Raw genomic sequence first — 18,990 nt, forward strand, 5'->3', positions numbered from 1 at the left:
TAAGAGAGTATTCAGACCTGGCTGAATACAACTATTATTACCTCTTGTGTTCTGTAAGCATAACATGTTATTGGAGCCCGGCACAAAAATATGAATGACTGTTTGATACATAGCTCCAGTAATCCTCTAAGCACCAATATGGAAGAAGAGGGAAAGGCTGTTTAGCACATAATTGAATATGCTAAGGCATGTGCATTACTGTTAAGTAATGGTACTTTAATTTAATATATTTATATCATAGAAATGTGTCAGTTTAACATCAACTACGTAGCATGATTAAATAACCACTATCTCACTCTCTTCCTCTCCGGCTATCATCACACCGCGTGAGTGGAGCAATGTCACGGAACCCTAACATTCCCAAATACCCGCTGTGAGAACACAGGAGCCTTAAGGGAGAACCTGCTACCTCACACACAGGAATTAGTTAAGGGAAGTTCTCTGGCCTGTGGTAAGCAGGACATCAGACTAGATTATTACAATGGTCCCTTCTGGGCTATGCATCTATATGACTTTAGAATTAGTCAAACATTTTCAAGTGAATCATTTTCCCACTGGAAAATGGTTTGGCAAAAATTAAATGTTTGTCCAAGAAAAAAGGCATTTTCAATTAATTGTTTATTAATTATTATTATTATTTTGTTCAATGGGAAATTTTTGAAGCAAAATAAAATGCGTTGGGTTTCAAATGATATTTTTCATTTGTTTGGTTTTGAAAACCCCCAAATGTTGGGGTTTAAAAAATCAGAACAAACACTTCAATTCAAACAAATTATAATGAAAATTTTCTTTTTTTGTTTTGAAATTTTGCTGTGAAAAATAAAAAGTTCATAAGAAAATTTTTCATCCGATTTTTTTTTCCATGGGGAAAATAAGCAATTTTTGAACCCTTTCTCTATGACCCATTTGGCATAGGTAGGTAACACTACTCAAGGGATGATATCATGTATGCTAAATGTGACTTGTGGACAGAACAGTTAATGGAGTAAGAGGCGTCATTAGTGACGATGACCTGTAGTAGGTTAGAGTAATTTGACAGGGTTTCGTTCAGAGAGGGTGAGAGTCACATGGGTTCATCGTGCTCACCAAAAGAAATCATCTAAGACAGTGGTTCTCAAACTAGGGCCGCCGCTTGTTCAGGGAAAGCCCCTGGTAGGCCGGGCCGGTTTGTTTACCTGCCACGTCTGCCGGTTCAGCAGATCGCGGCTCCCACTGGCCGCGGTTCACTGCTCCAGGCCAATGGGGGCTGCAGGAAGTGGCGCTGGCCAAGGGATGTGCTGGCCGCCCTTTCTGCAGCCCCCATTGGCCTGCAGTGGCGAACCGCGGCCAGAGGGAGCCGCGATCGGCTGGACCTGCGGATGAGGCAGGTAAACAAACTGGCCTGGCCTGCCAGGGGCTTTCCCTGAACAAGCGGCGGCCCTAGTTTGAGAACCACTGATCCAAGTTCATGTCTAGACATACAGCATTGCCGCGGCCGTACAGTTGTGCTGGTGCAGCGCATGTGGTGAAGACGCTTTATGCCGACTGACATATAAAAGAACATCTCTGTGAGTGGCAGAAGCTATACCAGCTGGAGAAGCTCTCCTGCCAACATAACGTTTACACGAGTATTTATGCTAGCATCATTTATGTCACTTTGGGATGTGGTTTAATCACACCCTTGAGCAACATAAAATATGCTGCATAAGCTACAACGTAGACGGAGCCTCCATCAGCTTTCTTACTTAGGACTTCAGAGCCTAAAAGTGGTGCTTAGAATGGTGAAGAGCAACAGCTGAGATGTCGTGCTGCAGCAGAGTATTATCAGTAAGACTTTGCACGCATGTAGCAATTCCATCCATCGACCTCAATGTACCGTACAAACCCAAGCAAGCACTGTTCTCCTACTTTTATAGATGGGATAACTGCAGAACATTTGGAGAATTCATCCTGTGCTGCAGCGACTACACCACCCGTGTGCTGCTCCAGGACAGGACTCGTGCCACCGACAGAGAGCGTTGAGCCAGGAGGAGACACAGCCAAGGCATTACTGCACCTTGGTTTCCTCGAGGCCCCTAAGGAACAAGGGAGCCCTCAGAGCTGCAGTGGATCAAACCAACCCCAAAATAGGAGAGGAACATGCCACCTTTCCTCGGTCCCTCTCCTGGCCACATGGATGAATCCAGCTTGCAGAAATTACTGACGCCAGGTCACTCAGCAAACCAGTGGCACAGCTGGGCTTACAACTGAAGTCTGCTGATTCCCAGTTTGAAGTTCACACCCCGAATTGCAACAGCCTCCTTTTGCAAATTAGGTGCTTTACAACCACAGAACAATCCCCACTATGTGCAACGCGCTGAAAGAGGAAACCGCAGGGTTTTAGAAAGCCTCCAAGAAAAGTAATATTTGGACAGACCTCCTGGAAGAGGGCAGGGGTGGGTCAACCCCCCCACCACCATACAAATAAAACAAGGCAAACCTGAAAGGAAGAAAACATGCTGAATTTCACCACCCTGTGCTGCCATATAAAGCATGTCTGTGAGGCAATACGGAGCTGGGATGCAAAGAAACAAAAGCCGTATTCACCTAAGGGGAGGGATTTTTTTTAAACGGTGTGTGAGCAACACGATGCTGTGATTGCCTATAAAAAAATAAATAAAAGGGATTCTAGGCACTTGCTAGAAGGGCAGAGAGGATTTAAAAACAAACATTTGCAGTGGGAAGTCCCTGACTTGTGAGTCTCATTCATTCTAAGCCACTCTAGTTCTTGTAGCTAGGCTGTCTTGGGCTGTGATCTCATTGTATGTGACAATTAAGCAGCGGCAGGTCTCCTTAGTGCTTAGCTGACCTCCATGGGGAAAGCAAGGTGGTTCAAGTGATTTAGCAGATTGTGCTACACCCTGATCCGCCACTGGCATAAAGTCATTGAGGGATCTTGCACCAGGGCATACGTTACAGGGATGCCAAGCTAGCACGGCTCCTCGCACAATCGTAGCAGCCATGACGGTTCATTTTAAATGACGTGGTAGGATGAGATAGCAGAAAATTGAGACGACCAGGTCTGATTGCCAGAAAACCCAACTGGAACTCTCAGGCCTTCTCGAACGTAGGGAAACATGCACTGGTGTAACTACACTGATCTGAGCTATGCCCTGATGTAGGCACATTGCACTGCTGCAAAATGTGACTTGCCTGACCAGCTTGCCACGGTAAACAGCCCCAGTACAAACCTGATCTTACACCAGTGCAGTGCATCTACCCACAGGTTTGCCCAGGCCTGGCTACATCAGTGCAGCAAACATTGGTGCAAACAAGCCTGTAAACAACTGCTCAGAATGATTTTTTCCCCCCTCCAGACTGACTAGGGTAGAGGTAAATTTTGATGTACTTTGGAGATATTCTGACCGGCCATGCACATTCACCTCCATATATAAGGGACAGGGCCGGCTCTAAGCACCAGCAAAGCAAGCAGGTGCTTGGGGCGGCAGATTTGCAAGGGGCTCAAGAATCCAGCCTGGGAGCTGAGAACCAACAGGGGGCCCTGGGAGCTGTAGTTCCTTGGTTAGCTCCCTGCCTATAGAGCCAGCCCTGGAGCAGGGAAAGAACTACATTTCCCAGCATTCCCTTGGCCACTAGCAAGAGGAAAGGGTGGGGGAAGGAGTATGGAACTGAAATCTGCAGCTTGCTGTGAATGGTAGGAACAGAGACGCTCTAGGTTTTTGCCGGCCCCCAACCCTTGTATTGCCCCAGCCTGGACTCTCCCCCGCCCCACACCTCCTGCTGCCCCAGCTCTGGCCCCCACCTGCACCCTCCTGCTCCCCCAGTCCTGGGCTCTCCCCCCCACCCGCACCCCCTGCCGCCCCAGCTCTGGCCCCCACCTGCACTCCCCTCCTGCCCCAGCGCTGGGCTCTCCCCCCACCTGCACCTCCTGCCGCCCCAGTCCTGGGCTCTCCCCCCACCCGCACCCCCTGCCGCCCCAACTCTGGCCCCCACCCGCATCTCCTGCTGTCCCAGCCCTGGACTCTCCCCCCNCGCCCCAACTCTGGCCCCCACCCGCATCTCCTGCTGTCCCAGCCCTGGGCTCTCCCCCAAAGAAGGAATTGGGGGGACTAAATGGACAGTGCACCCCTCTATCTGAAGCCTAGCAAGGGAGGTATGTGGATCCCAGTAGAATTTAAAATGAAAAGTAAAGGAGGGGAGGCTCTGGACCTTGGCAGCTTTACATACAGTACCAGGCACTTCTGAGCCATGGAAGCAGAAATTGACTTTTCCTTTCCAGATTTAGCTAATATTCAGAAAGGGAATCTAGCACCTGCCTTCCAGATGTGAACACCTCAAAATTCAGGACTGCTCAAGCTCAATTTGGGCAGCTGTTACTTCATTTCCCCCAAATCAAATATACTGATCCACTGTAACTTGCTATAGAAAAAGTAGGATAAATTGAGCAAGAAATGCTTCCCAGTGGTTATTAGGACTGGAATTGCTATTTTCAACAGCCATTGCTTTTTTTTTTTTTTAAGTTTTGGTTTTATTTGTTTAAAAGGAAGACCGTGATAGTGCATTCCCCATAGAAACAAAGAATGGAACAAAAGAATAATAAAGGCACCTCAACTTTTTCTCATTTATGTAGGACAGTCTTATAATATGCATCCAGATATCCTCCAGTCACACAAGCTGAAAATTGTTCCACTTTACTGCACTTCTGTAACCATATGGGAACCAATCCTGTCTGTGTTCTGTGCACATCCAAAATTCCTGCTGAATGACCCGCCCTGGGAGCGAGTTACCAGTGACCCAGGCCTGGGGCGGCAGGAGGGTGCAGTTGGTGGGGGGAGAGGGAGAGAGTCCAGGGCTGGGGTAGAGGGCAGCCAAAAATTTTTTTGCTTGTGGCAGCAAAAAACCTAGAGCCGGCCCTGTCTGTATGTATAAATATCTTCTTTCTGTGTGTTCCATTCTATGCATCCGATGAAGTGGGCTGTAGCCCATGAAAGCTTCTGCTCAAATAAATGTGTTAGTCTCTAAGTGCCACAAGTACTCCTGTTCTTTTTGCGGATACAGACTAACACGGCTGCTACTCTGAAACCTGTCAATAAATTCTAGAAAATGCCCTCTGACGGTCACCATTGCAGGGACATTTTCACTAGGTTCTGTTGTTGTTACAACATGCACCATTAAAGTCAGTTGATCCATATGGCTGATGTCAGGTGTGCAGTCCAGAATAACAGAGTAATGACTTGCTGACTTCAGATTTGCCACAATCTTCTGTTTGACTTTTGTTGCCAGTAACAGTATGATGTCATTTTGAATTGTTTTTCCGAGGTCGTGGGGTGTGTCCATTTCTTGGATGGTGACTATTCTTAGATTCTCCTGGAATACAGCATCAACTTCAGCCATCAGCTCCACAATTTTAAGGCAGTTTCCATTGTTTGGCACATGCAGCTGGTCTGAAGTGCCACACAGTGCTAGGTTTTGGGTAGCAAGCATTCTCACAATGGCAACGAGCCTTTTCAGAACATTTTGCCAGTGAAGAGACTCTGATGCAATCTTCTCTTGATGCTGATCATCTGTGGTGGTCTTTAACCTTATTCTCATCTCAAGCTCTTTCCACTTATGGAATGCTCTCTGGTGAATTGCTGCCTTCTCATGGCATGCCAGATTTCTAGCCAGATTTTTCCAATCCTTTGTTCCTGTAGAACCCAATGTGGCTGGAACATTAGACTGGAAGGGTTTGCAACGAAAACAGGATGCAGCATTCTAGGTTTTTGAGTACATAAGCCATGGCCTCTTCACTTTGTCACCATTGGGGATTTCACACCAGTAATGTGTTGGATGGAAGCTACTATTTTCATTGTCTTTGAGGAACATGAAGTTTTTCACTTGCTGTGGCCCATGCAGTACAAGGAAGTCCCTCAGGCTACTGCTCAAATGGGTCCACAGTCCTGGATCATCTAGATTTAAGGAACTAAACTCAGCAGCAGCTGTTTCTTGCACCTCCACCACACTCTTCTCTGATCTACACTTTTCTTCAGGAATGTGCATGGTTACGATATGGATGCTGCAGTACCTGCCAGGTCACCTGCACTCTGACTAACTGGAAGATCAGGCATCTCCTCACCACTCACATCCTCACTGGGGCTGGAAGGTTCACCGTGAACATTTGTGTCTATGTATCTCAGGAGAGCTCCTTCCTGCTTAGATAGAAAAACTTTTTTTGCTTTCTCTCTTTTTCTGAATGCTGCCCCAGAGGGGCGTTTTCTTCTTTCACTAGGACGGCTGTTCTGTGCCAGCTATAGTGGCTCTCAACACTCAATTGAAGGGGACAAATAAGCAGGCTGGTAGCAGAGTCTGAGTGAGGGAAGATATCAGCGTCTTAAGGGCCTATTATCAGAGGGGTAGCCGTGTTAGTCTGAATCTGTAAAAAGCAACAGAGGGTCCTGTGGCACCTTTGAGACTAACAGAAGTACTGGGAGCATAAGCTTCCGTGGGTAAGAACCTCACTTCTTCAGATGCAGCGTCTTAAGGGCCTAACTGGCTCCTCCTATTTCAGTTGACTGCCTGTTCTCCTCAAGTGGGTTCAGGGAAGCAGCAGGAAACAGGAAGCTCCCTGAGAAGCTGGTGTTAATCAGTCCAGGCTCCTGGGGGTGCTGGAGAGGTACACAAGAGGCTCCTCCTCCTCTCTCTCCCCGCAGCTCCTGCTGCTTTCTGTTATTCCCTCTCACCTTTTCGCCTGCCTGCCTGTTATGTCTCTTGTGCCCTCCTTCCTCCAGCACAGCACTCCACCATCTCTGTGCATCTCGAGCAGAGAGAATACATAGGCACCCGCAGCAGACACAATTTTCTACACTCTGGGTCCTAGTGGCGCCCCCCGACAGTCTGGCACCTTAGGCGGCCATCTCAGTTCGCCTCATGGTAAGACCAGCCCTGTCCTGTGGGCACGGAGAACCTAACTCCCATTGAGGTCAGCCAGGGAGGCTGGATGTGCACATTACAGGAAATAGACTGTCAGGGCAGCAGAATCCACTGAAAAACCGCGTATTGCGAATTGCAACGCAGGCTCTCACTGGGTGGCTCTTTGTCCTGCCTCTGTTGGCTGGAGCGTGAGCAGAGCTTTATGAGACAGCTGCTGCGGCTGTAGCCAGCCATCGAAGCGAGTTTCCCATCGTCTCTCTTCTGGCCGTGGATGCTCGACTGCAGCAGCTCCGCAGAGGTCCCAGCCTCGCCCTTTAATGCCCATTCTCCCCGTGCTCGCATGGCGCTTCATGGACCATTGAGTAGCCTCATGACAACATCCCAGTTGTGGACACAGGCACCAGCAACCGATTCCCCAAGCCAAAGTCCCCTTGGCAATCCAGGGAGCCTTAGCCTGGGTTGTCTGGAGCGCAGGGTTTGGCCCCTGGTGACTGCAGACACTGCACCTGCTGCACAGCCGCACCGTGACTCCTGTGACCCCTCTGCCCATCAGCACTCGGCTCTCCCACATTCTGCTGAGCGCCTGAGATCTGGGGGAACAAACCCTTTGTTAGAGACGGAAATTCTCCTCCCAGGAACACTCTGTCAGTGGCTGCCAGAGGCCTTCCCTGTGAAACCCCAAATGTGCAGCCCCTCGGGTTCCCACTGCGGAGATCTCTGCTCTTTCACTGGTCACCTATGGCTGCAGTCTCTGACGGGGAAATGTGGAGGGGTTTTTGCCAATGATCCCTTCTACAGCGCCCATAATGGGAGGAGGTTTGGCTTTGTGATGTGAGGCCTAGGTCTGAGAATCCGGGCTCCTGGGTTCTGTGACTCTGGAAGGGGGCATGGTCTAGTGGGTGGAGCTGGATTGGTTGACAATGAGTGAGAGGGGCTTGTGCTGAAGGACCCTGGTTCAATCCCCTCCAATTCCTGTGGTGTCTACATGTGGCCATGACTTTACTTACCTATCAGTGTAGGTTGTTTAGCCGATTCCTGGACACATTCTTACATCTGCTGCTGGCCATCCTGAGATGTAGGTCCTTCATTCACACAAGGACATGGCTCATCAAGGTCGATCCAGCAGCTCCCATCTGGTCTTCACCTCCACAATGGATGGTGAGCTCTAACCTGACCAGAGAAAGACAGGGTGGTGTTCTTCAGGGGAATCTATTGGAGCTCTTGTATCACCTGTTCCATCTCACACCCCAACACGCTTAGGGTTTTCCAAAGATACCACTAATCTCAGATAAACAAAGCAGACTGGTTCTAAAGGAAAAACAGATTTCTCCCCTGCTCTAGGAAGATTCCCATAGGAAAAGTCTCTGATGGTGGGGATGGGGGCAATGGAAGCCCCCAGCCCCTTGAATGACAGGAAATCAGGACTCGGGGAGTGCATCAGCACTTCTCGGCATCATTGAAGCACCAGTTCTGGGCGCAATACAGGTTAACAATGCCCATGGTTCTTTCCCACTAGAACCACATCTGAACAGAAAAAGCCCTTCAGCCAATTATTTATTTACACTTTGAAGGGGTGAAATTCAGCCCTGTGCAGACAGCCAGGACAAGGTCTGTGCATCACAGCGGGTTTCAGTGGCACTTCACTGCACCGGTGCTGTGAGTTTTCCTCCTGGATTGGAACAGCCAGTGGGAATCCTGTGAGGTACAGAGCAGAGAGAGGTTTGGGCCACAATGTTCACCTCAGAGGCTGAGCTTCTGCAGACTTTTGGGATGTTCTCATCTGAGGAGGATGATTTTGGCCAGCCCTAGTTCAGAGCTTTCAGTCACCTCAACCGGTGATTCTCTGGCACAATTGATCTAATGTAGCTGACCTTTTCAGGCCTTGCCCCCACCTCTGACACCCCTTGTACCTCACCATTGCCCTCTAACAGCCCCTGTCCCTTCTCTTGATCCCTGCCAAGCCCAAATACAGAGCCTAGCTCATGCTCCTCCTCTCCTAGCCCTTCTCCTTACACGATCTTCCCCTACCTCTGACAAACTGATCACCGTGCCCTGCCCCAGCTCCTGGAGGAATCATGGCTCCTCGGGACAACCTGGGAATGGGTGGCTTCTACCTCCGGGTGGGGTGTGTGGTTTTCCATCTACGCATCAGTGAGAGCCAGTACTTCTCGATTTTACAGGATGAGGTTATGGCTCCCCAAGCCGGGCCAGCTGCAGGCTGCATTGCTGTAGGCGACATGGACAGATCCCAGAACCTGGAAGGCAGAGTGGGGAGGAAACCCCTGCTCATTTTCCTTTCAGAGCCCCCTTCAAAGACGGGCCAAGAGGGGAGGAGAGGACGAAGGGCAGAAAGTGAAGCTGCCCCTGTGGAGAGGGCACTCCTGTAAAACCCACTCCAGTTCCCAGCTCTCCCCCACATTGCTAGGTGTGACCTTGGAGAGGTCACTTCATCTCCTGCATTCTCTGTCTGTAAAATGGCGGTACTAGTCCCCCCACAAGGAAGAGAAGGGAGGAGAGTCCCATTGTCTGTGAGGGGCTCGGACACTCTGGGCCTGGATTGTGCAGAGTGAGGGAAGAGACCCAGAGTTTGCTCCCTAGACCCAGAGGAGGAGGATGGGATCAAAAGGTCAGCCAAGGGGGATGGGTCAGGAAGTGCTGCAACAGATGGGACTTAGGGATTCAGGGAGTGCCAGGGGCTTCGTACCTCCCTTCAGCAAATGGCTTCCCTCTTGTCATCAGCAGACCGGACACTATCTGAACTCCTTCCTAGTGTCCTCGAGGGGCTCCCTTCATTCTTCTTGACGGTGACCCAGGTCGATAGCTGGGAAGTTCGGAGAGGCCGTTCGTAGCGTGGCATGAAATCAGTGGGAAAGCTACATTTAGCAAAATAAAGATGTCATTGGCCTTTGCAAACTCGGAACTGATCTGTCCTCTCAATCGACGGTACACGTTCACAAGGGGATGAAGCGCGCCATCGTGATCAGGTGATCTATGAGAGTCAGTTCCATCCTGTGGCCATTTGAATCAGTGAAATTCCTGGCAATGGTTGCCCATGGCCAGGGCAGGGTCTCCAGAGGCCTGAGATGCCAAGAAGTTTGGTGCGTGGTGCCTTGGTGAAAGCGCAGAAGTCACGTCAGTCAAGCTAAGTCTGAATTTCAGCCCACATCTGGTACCACCAAATGAAGCGGGCCCTGGTGGTCATAGTAGATGCGTCTACTTCCATGATGAATGCTGAGCCTCCGAATAGGTGCGGTGGGGAAGGCAATTCTGAGCTGTTTGCGGGCTTGTTGGAACTTGGGTGACCAAACGATTGTGGCCGTTATGTGGAGGAGAGCTCTGGTGGGGGTTACTGGCTCTGAGATCCCTGGGCGGAAGCAACAGTAAAGCGGGTGAAGCGTAGGCAGCGCTGCTCTTCTTGAGGACTTCAAACTTCGTCCCACCGATGAATGGCTTCCACTTTATTTGGATCAATCGTAACACCTTCTGGGGAAAGGATGTATCCCAAAACCTCTGAGGAGAGTTGGCTGGAGGTACGCTTTTCCAATTCCGTGTTGAGACCATGCTGCCGAAACCTCTCCAGGTTCACGTGTGGTGCGCGTGCTGCTCTGGGTTCTCCAGAAAGAGAAGTCTGTCACCTGAATAGATGGCACTGTGTGGATCCACAATGTCCCCAAATACATCACTGATGACGTGTTGCAAGGTGAGGGGACCGTTAGTTCGCTCAAATGGCATATCAGACAGTTAAAATGTCCATAGTGTGCTTTGAAATCTGGTTTCCATTTGTCCCCTGCCCAAATGAGTATTAGATTAGAAATCCTCGCAGATGAAGTTTGATGAACAACTTTGCAGATTTCCTGTGAGCCAACAATTGTGGGATTCACAGCAGGGGGTAATGGTTCCAAACAATCACTTTTTTCAGGGGCTGATTGTCTAAAAAGAGGCGTAGTAGAGTCCCACATTTTTTCTTCCCAAAAAAGGCCTGGGTACCCGTGGGAAACGCATGTTTGCTCATAAACTCTTAGGACCGGTTTTTAGAACTGTACACAGGGGGAGCCACTAATTCTGGTTCCAACAATGTGTAAATACTGGTGAAGGCAACTTTCAACCAAGGCTGTAGGTCAATAGGGCAGTCATAGTCCCGGTGCAGAGGTAACGAGTCCACATTTCTTTCAAAGGTATCCATGTAATCCGGGCATTTATCAGGAATGCCGGGTGTCTGAGTCAAGAATGGTGGAGTAGGTCCAGGGGCAGAGGCTGGTTAAAGGAACTCCAACATTTTCAGTCCTTTCCATTGCACAATTCCAGTAGGGGCAGCATCGGGCCAGGCTCATGTAGTGAGGTCATTGTTCACACCTGCTGTGGTGTGAGTAGTATAAAGGCCCTACCGTAAATCAAACCATAAACCCGCCCCTTGGTCCCCCCCACCTGTCACCCGAAGTCCCACCCATGGGGGTATTACTTCCGGGGTCAATGTGCCACCTGACCGGAAGCAAGGTGGGTCATGTGATCCCTCTATGAACTCCCACCACCACCCTCTACCAATCAGGAGGGGTTTCGTCCCAAAAGGACCGCCCCGAGAGGAGATTTTGACCAATCAGGGTGACTTCCAGGGCGGCGGTGACCCGTCCGGAAGTGGGTCATGTGACCCCTCTAAGAACTCCCACCACCACCCTCTACCAATCAGAAGGGATTTTGTCCCGACAGGACCTCCCCAAGAGGAGATTTTGACCAATCAGAGTGACTTCCAGGTTGGGGTGACCCCTCCGGAAGTGAGTCGTGTGACCCCACTAAGAACTCCTCCCAAGGGCCTCTGCCAATCAGAGTGCAGCACCATTACCCCATAAGTCCCAGAGCCAGACAAAGGAGGCAGCCATCTCTTACCAAGGACACATGTTTTTGAAATCGCGGAAAGGCTGCTGAGAGGAAACATGGACTCCTTCACTACCCCCGTGAGAACTTCGGATTTTGTTTTAGCCCCGAGCACCTTTGACCATCCATGGAGAAAATGCTACATCAGCGACAGTTCCGAGGAGGAGGAGGGAGCGACCGAGGGGAGCCCTTTGGCCCAGCCGTTGCTGGATACGCCAGAACCTGACCCCGAAACCCTCGTGAGACACCCCAATGAGCGTGACGGTCTCTCTTTGTCCACCCCCTCAGAGGTGGAAGGCGATTGCGGCTCGGGGGAGTCACCGGCGGACAAGGCAAACGGAAAAGACGGCGCTCAGGTAAATGAATGATTAAGAAGCGGCAGTCGAGGAGGGGTGGGTAATGGGGTAGGAACCAGAGCAGTGGGGGTACTTACACAGTTTCTTTTCTGAAAATTTCTCAACAGCTCGACGATGCCTTTCTAGAGGACCCGCAGGCCCTGGACAGCATTGCATCAAGCAGCGAAGATGAACCGGGCCCAGCATGTTTTTGCTCAACGCCGATACAAGTTGTTGAAGAGGACTCTGTGGATGATGGCTATGAGGAGTTGAGGAGGCGGCTTGGCATAGAACTAACTGAGCCAGTGCCACGTCGTGAGCGTAAAAAAGTCATGCGGACTATTGTACGCATTGCTGTTTATGCTATCCTTAAACACTGCCTTAGGGAAAAGCTTTCTGAAGATTGTGAGGGCTGTGTCATAGATGCGCCAGGCCAAAGGCACCATGACTGTGTGACTTGGACTTCAGTGGATATAAACTGCAAGCTCCGGGGCCTGTGTGCTGAGCTGTGTTTGGAAAGCTTATTAAACACTGTTATTGCCATAGGTTCTGCTATGCAATGTCTGTGCCTAACCCAAGAACATTTAGCGCAAGGGGTGACCTTGATAAATGCTGTGCAATTCAGTGCAGACCCTGACCGTGTTCTAAAGAATATGACCAAACCGGAAGATGCCTGCTTACAGCGTTATATTGACCGTCTAGTCCGCACAAAGAGTTACAGAACCCTGCTTAAGAAAAAAACTATTGGTAAAAAATCTAAAAGGATTAAGTTAGAGAATGGTGAGGGGACAAACATGCGATATAAAACTTGGTAACTGTAAATTTTTGAAAAGGGGGTTTGTGACTATCTGTGTTTTGTTAGAAGGCCTTTGGCTTTTAAGTGAGCTAAAAGATTTTAATGAAGCAGTTTGGTTTGTTTTCAAGGAGCTGTAAGTTTTTTAAATAAAAAAATTAATTGTTTGTGAGAATTAGCTCTTGTGTTTTTGTGTGTGTATAGCAAAAAGCTGAAATGTATGTTGTGGTGGGAGGGGGAAAAAATCCTAAAAATGTGCTTACAGTAAAACAAACAAGACTAGTTCAGACAATAGAGTTAATATGGAGATATACCTATCTCATAGAGCTGCCTTTACTAGCCGGACCAAATATTGATTTTGCCCCAGATCCCTAAGTGGCCCTCTCAAGACTTAAACTCACAAGCCTGAGCTTAGCAGGCCAATGCTTAAACCACTGAGCTATCCTTAGTCTGTTGACCACAATGGGTTTAACCACACACACCCCCCTCACTGAATAGCCAGGGTGACTGCAATTACTTACCCTCATTGCTATAGGGTTACATTTGATGGGAGTTCACCCATAGTAAGGGGTGGGTGGAGGTGGATGGTGAGTTCTGCTTAATATGAAATGAAATTAAACCTCAGGAATTCACAGATGCTATTGGACAGTTTAAATATAACCCCTGGGGTTGGTGGAACGCTATTGGACAGTTTAAATATGGCCCAGGAGTTGGTTGAATGCTATGGGCCATTCTTTCTAGGCAACAACCCCACCCCCCAAACTTTAAGCATGAAAGAAACATGTTTTAAAAAACAACCAACCCCCAAGACATTCATTGATATCTGCAAAGGGCCCCCACTTGGAAATGGGTACTGTTTAATACTGTAAGAAAGCCACAAATGTATTTTAACTTAAAGCGGGGGGGGTAAGCCCTGTTGTGCAGACAAAATGGTTTCACTATCCCAGATCACAAAAGGGAATGCTATGTCTTAGTAAATAATGGTGCCTATGTTTATTGCAGTGTGATCTGTTTAGCGTGGAACCAGTAACTTTAAACTGCATTTCACCACCAGGCCAAGGTAAAAACCATTTTAGCTATAGTTGTGCTTAATACTGTTGAATTAAAAAAAAAAAGTATTCCACAGGCTGTATAGGGATTAGGGTAATACTAACTAACATTTTTGCTTGTTCTTGAACCTGAAGGCCCAAACACACATGAGGGGGAACAGAACAATCTTGTGCCTGCAACACTTTATCCCATAGTGAAAGGTAACTTTATTTATTTATTTTTTTGCAACAGGCTTTTAAATGCATGTGGGTTTTTGAAAAGTGTCTGGCTGCAAACTTGGTTTGGTGTGTTTTATAAAGCTGCTGTTTTGTGTGTGTGTGTGTGAGGAGCCTGTGCAAGGCATTTTTTGTTTGTTTGTTTGTTTTTAAAGTACTTGGTTTGTTTCAAACTAACAGCGTTTTTTTTTTTTTTTTTTTTTACTGTGCATAATGTGATGGGGTTTGAGGCACTTGGGGAGAGGGAATGCTACTAACTAACCCAAACACACATGGCTGGGGGGACACAACAACCATGTGGCTTTTAAATGCATGTGGGGTTTTTGATAAGTATTTGGTTGCAAACTGTGGGTTTTAAACTGGTGGTATGCGTGTTTCAAACTAACAAGGGTTTCTGTGCCAAATGGATTTTAAAAGCAGTTTTGGTTTTTATCCTGCAAAATGAGATGTATTTAAAAACCTGTGTTTGTTGTACAGCCTGAAATGGATTATTTTGTTGTAAAGCTATGACTTTTTAAATAGAAAAACACCCTAATGAAGTAAGTGTATGTGTGTGTGTAATATGTATATGTATGTTTACAAGATGGTTTCATGTGTTTTATAATAATGTTGTTGTTTGCTCCACAGTACAGTCAAAACATGAGATCCTTAGAACAGAGGGAAAACAAGGTGAAAAGAAAAAGGAAAGACAGCTGAAAAGGAAAATTCACCAGCATCAGTCACTGATGGATGGATGGATGAAGCCCTGTAAATATATTTTGCTTATTGGTTTGGTTGTTCTATGAGGTTTTGTATTTTAAGTAAATACATAGGTGCGGGTGAGAAATGGCAAAGTTCAGTATTGTAAAATGTTGTTGTTGTTTTCCCCCTCATAGGCCTGGGCAACTCTTCTGACAATGCAGTAGTCAGAGCTACAAGGACATCTCCTCCAGAACTGCGAACGAACCAGGAATCTGCTTTGAGACCTTTAACAACGCAAAACAGCATAGGAGTGCAGCTGAAGCACCCGGGCGGTCCAAACTTTATATACGTCAAACCCAAGGACAAAACAAAAGACTCAGGTAAAAAACAACCATTCCACCACAACTCCAGTTCCTCAGTGGCCACTACCACACCAAGCCCTGAGGAAACTGTGAGCAAAAATGCCCACATTCACAAACCCAGAGCATGCGCTCTAGGGGTTGTGAATAAAAAACCACGAACTGACAAACCATTCTCCCAAACCATAAGCTCGTCACAGCTTCCCCATATTCTAGTATTTAGGGAGGGTTTGATGCTTCCCTCAGAAAAGTGATGGAGGCTGTATCCTCGGGTAGTCTAAAAGAACGGGATTCTAGAAAGAAATGGGAAAAATATGATGCTTTGTTCAGAACCATGCTGAAAAACATGAGGGCTGGAAAGGGTGGCTCTGAGCAGGCATGACTAGTCGTGAAAAGGAGCCTGGGTAAAAGGGGCACCCTCCAGGGTACACATCAGCTCATGTGTAAACAAAAGAGGGGACAGCGCTTGGGGGATAAACAGATGGCTGCCAAAAAGTTCCAGGCCCGGGTTGTTGTAAAAATTTTAAAAAGGGCTAAAGAGGTAATGAGGGAAAAAAAACAAAAACAGAGAGATGCCCCTGACTGGAGGCTCTCAAACTGGCTTGTCTGAAAATGGGGAGGTGGAATCAGACTCTGGTTTAGCAAATTCCCCAGAGGGCTCTCTAGAGGGGTCCCGTTCTACTCCCAATGACCCTCATGGAGGCGCCTCAGAGTCTGACTCTCAAATAGCATCTGATGTAGACGATGCCGCTAATGATCCCGTAGAGGAACCCCCAAGTAACCCCGAAAATGGCGAGGTGTATATGGAGAGAGTGAGAAGTTGGCAACGTGAATTATCCAGATTTGGGGGGTCGGTGTATTGTGAGGAATTTCGTTTTGTCAATCTTGAGCAAATAAATTCAGCTCAGCAGATTGTTGAAGCCATACAGCGGGGAATACAGTTAGTGCGCGATGACATTAATGGTAGAGTAGGCCCTGATGATTATGTACAGTTACGTTTAGAGAGCCGTAATTTAACTAACTCTGTTTTCGGTCAAAAGAACTAGGGATGAGCTGTCTGCTGAGGATTTCTTAAATCAGACCTCAAAGCTGCTACAGAGCAATAGAGAGAGTTGCATGTCGATGGGACATTGCGCCTCGTTGTGACAGCTGTAAAAAACGGGTGGGGGCACTCGTAGAGTTTTTTTAAATTCTATCCTTAACAGTCAAATTATTCATAAAAAGAGACCGTGTTTAGCAGACCTGACTTACACCGGTACCAATTTGTGTTTTGCGGGTGGGCTCTTGGCCGTCATGTCCGTTGGTAAACCTACGGACGTGGAATTTTTAACGGAGGTGAGAAAGTTACATGAGAAACTGGGGTGGTCAGATCAAAAAAAGGTTATGCTCAGCGACGTAGCAACTCCTAAATGCTGTTCAAACTTTAACATACAAGTGGTGCTGTATACGGCGAAAGGCGGCTGGGGCTTTTATAAAACGGGGGGCACAGTGTACCCCGAGACTTATTTTATCCTGTTGCACGATGAGCATTACTATGGGGTTCTGGATGTAAAAAAGTTGTTCAGAGCGAAAAATTATTGTGAGTTTTGCCACACGGTGTACAGCCATGACCACTCTTGCAGGTATCGTTGCCGCCTCTGCTTGAGCGTAACGTGCTCAGACAGCGTGGGCGTGCAGCAGCGGTGTCCTAGCCGTAGACTGTATTGTCGGTCCAAAGAGTGTTTAGACAGACATATCGACTGTGCATCAAAAAACCAAGTTGAATGCCTGTCTAAAACTTTGTGTGAGAAGTGTCAGTCTTGATCGGTGGTGATGTAGACGGTCACCTCTGTTTTATGGACAGCCTTAGAAAGCCCGAATCTTCAGAAAAGTATAACTTTTTTTTTTATTTCGAATGCACGCAGGAGACCGGGTTGCACACTCCCAATTACATTTTTGCTATGTCCCTAAAGCCAGAAAAATCCTGGGAATTTAAGGGCGATGAGTGTCTTTCTGTGTTTAAGACCTTTATTGGCAAAGAGTTTCGGGACTACACGTTCCTAGCACACGATTCTAAAGGTTATGATGCGTACTTCGTTGTTAGACAGTTACTCAGGGAAAAGATGGGCTAGAACTGATCACTCAGGGTAGTAAACTAATGTGCGTGGAAGTTAAGGCCCTGGGCATTCGTTTTATAGACTCTTTAAACTTCTTGCCCATGAAGCTTAGCAAGCTACCGCAGGCGATGGGGGTTTGAAGGGTGCAAAGGGTATTTTCCACACTTCTTTTTAACACGTTCGAAAATCAAAATTATGTGGGGCCTATGCCCGGTATGGAGCACTATGGTGTAGAAAGCACGATGCCCAGAGAAAAAGCAGAGTTTCTCGACTGGTATTGAGACCACAGCTCTGAGACGTTTGACTTGCAGAAAGAGCTCACATATTACTGTCAGCAGGATGTAAAAATTTTGAGACAGGCCTGTATCCTATACAGAAAAGAGATTATGAAAATGACGGAGAAGGGAGATGTAGTAGAGAAAGAACCTGTGTAAGCACCCCCACTGCTTGTTTTTTAATTTACGCAACCCTCGGTTCCTATCCCATTACCCACCCCTCCTTGACTGCCGCTTCTTAATCATTCATTTTACCTGAGCTCCGTCTTTTCCATTCGCTTTGTCCGCCGGTGCCTCCCCCAAGCTACGATCGCCTTCCACCTCTGAGGGGGTGGACAAAGAGAGGCCGTCATGCTCATCGGGATGCCTCACGAGGGTTGCGGGGTCGGGTTACGACTTATCCATCAACATCTGGGTCAAAGGGTCCTCCTCGGAACTGTCGCTGATGTAGTGCTTTCTCCACACAAGTTCAAAGGTGCTCGGGGCTAAAACAAGTCCGAAGTTCTCACGGGGGTGGTGAAGGAGTGCATGTTTCCTCTCAGCAGCCTTTCCGCGATTTCGAAAACATGTGTCCTTGGTAAGAGATGGCCGCCTCCTCTATCTGGCCCTGGGACTTATGGGGCAATGGTGCTGCACTCTGATTGGCGGAGGTCCTTGGGAGGAGTTCTTAGTGGGGTCACACGACTCACTACCGGAGTGGTCACCCCAACCTGGAAGTCACCCTGATTGGTCAAAATCTCCTCTCAGGGAGGTCCTGTCGGGACGAAACCCCTCTTGATGGGTAGGGGGGAGGGAGTTCTTAGAGGGGTCACACGACGCACTTCTGGACCAGTCACCCCCCGCCCTGGAAGTCACCCTGATTGGTCAAAATCTCCTCTCGGGGCAGTCCTATCAGGACGAAACCCCTCCTGATTGGTAGAGGGTGATGGGGGGAGTTCTTAGAGGGGTCACACGACGCACTTCTGGACCGGTCACCCGCCGCCCTGGAAGTCACCCTGATTGGTCAAAATCTCCTCTCGGGGCGGTCCTATCAGGACGAAACCCCTCCTGATTGGTAGAGGGTGATGGGGGGAGTTCTTAGAGGGGTCACATGACCCACCTTGCTTCCGGTCAGGTGGCACCTTGACCCTGGAAGTAATACCCCCATGGGTGGGACTTCCGGTGACAGGTGGGCGGGACCAAGGGGTCCAGGGGCGCGATTAAATGGGCCAAGGGGCGGGGTTAGTGTTTGATTGACGGTAGGGCCCTTATACTATTGCTGTGTCCCTGTTGTATATGGATCACTTACTTGCGGAGAGCCTGCTTTTCTGCAAAAAGTTGCACCACCTAATCTTACATGCTGCATCTGGTAATTAGGCTCAGTGGTTGGAGCGTAGGTCGCAGGGAGGTGCAGGATTGTGCCTAGGCTAGAATCATGGTCCAGGGACAC

General features: G+C 48.3%; 2 long non-coding RNA genes across 2 annotated transcripts; one reads left to right on the forward strand and one right to left on the reverse strand.

The window, feature by feature from the left end:
- Nucleotides 1-8,032: 8,032 nt before the first annotated feature.
- On the reverse strand, nucleotides 8,033-10,265 carry LOC117878143. The gene is made up of 4 exons (XR_004645901.1): nucleotides 9,593-10,265; nucleotides 8,917-9,143; nucleotides 8,451-8,583; nucleotides 8,033-8,058 (listed from the first exon to the last, which is right to left on the reverse strand). It is a non-coding gene; the product is annotated as an uncharacterized LOC117878143 (long non-coding RNA).
- Nucleotides 10,266-14,103: 3,838 nt separating this feature from the next.
- On the forward strand, nucleotides 14,104-15,257 carry LOC117878556. Its single transcript, XR_004646008.1, has 3 exons — nucleotides 14,104-14,135; nucleotides 14,778-14,897; nucleotides 15,026-15,257. It is a non-coding gene; the product is annotated as an uncharacterized LOC117878556 (long non-coding RNA).
- The last annotated feature ends 3,733 nt before the right edge of the window (nucleotides 15,258-18,990 follow it).

The sequence above is a fragment of the Trachemys scripta genome, chromosome 5 (assembly GCF_013100865.1).
Source record: "Trachemys scripta elegans isolate TJP31775 chromosome 5, CAS_Tse_1.0, whole genome shotgun sequence".
NCBI classification, from domain to species: domain Eukaryota; kingdom Metazoa; phylum Chordata; order Testudines; family Emydidae; genus Trachemys; species Trachemys scripta.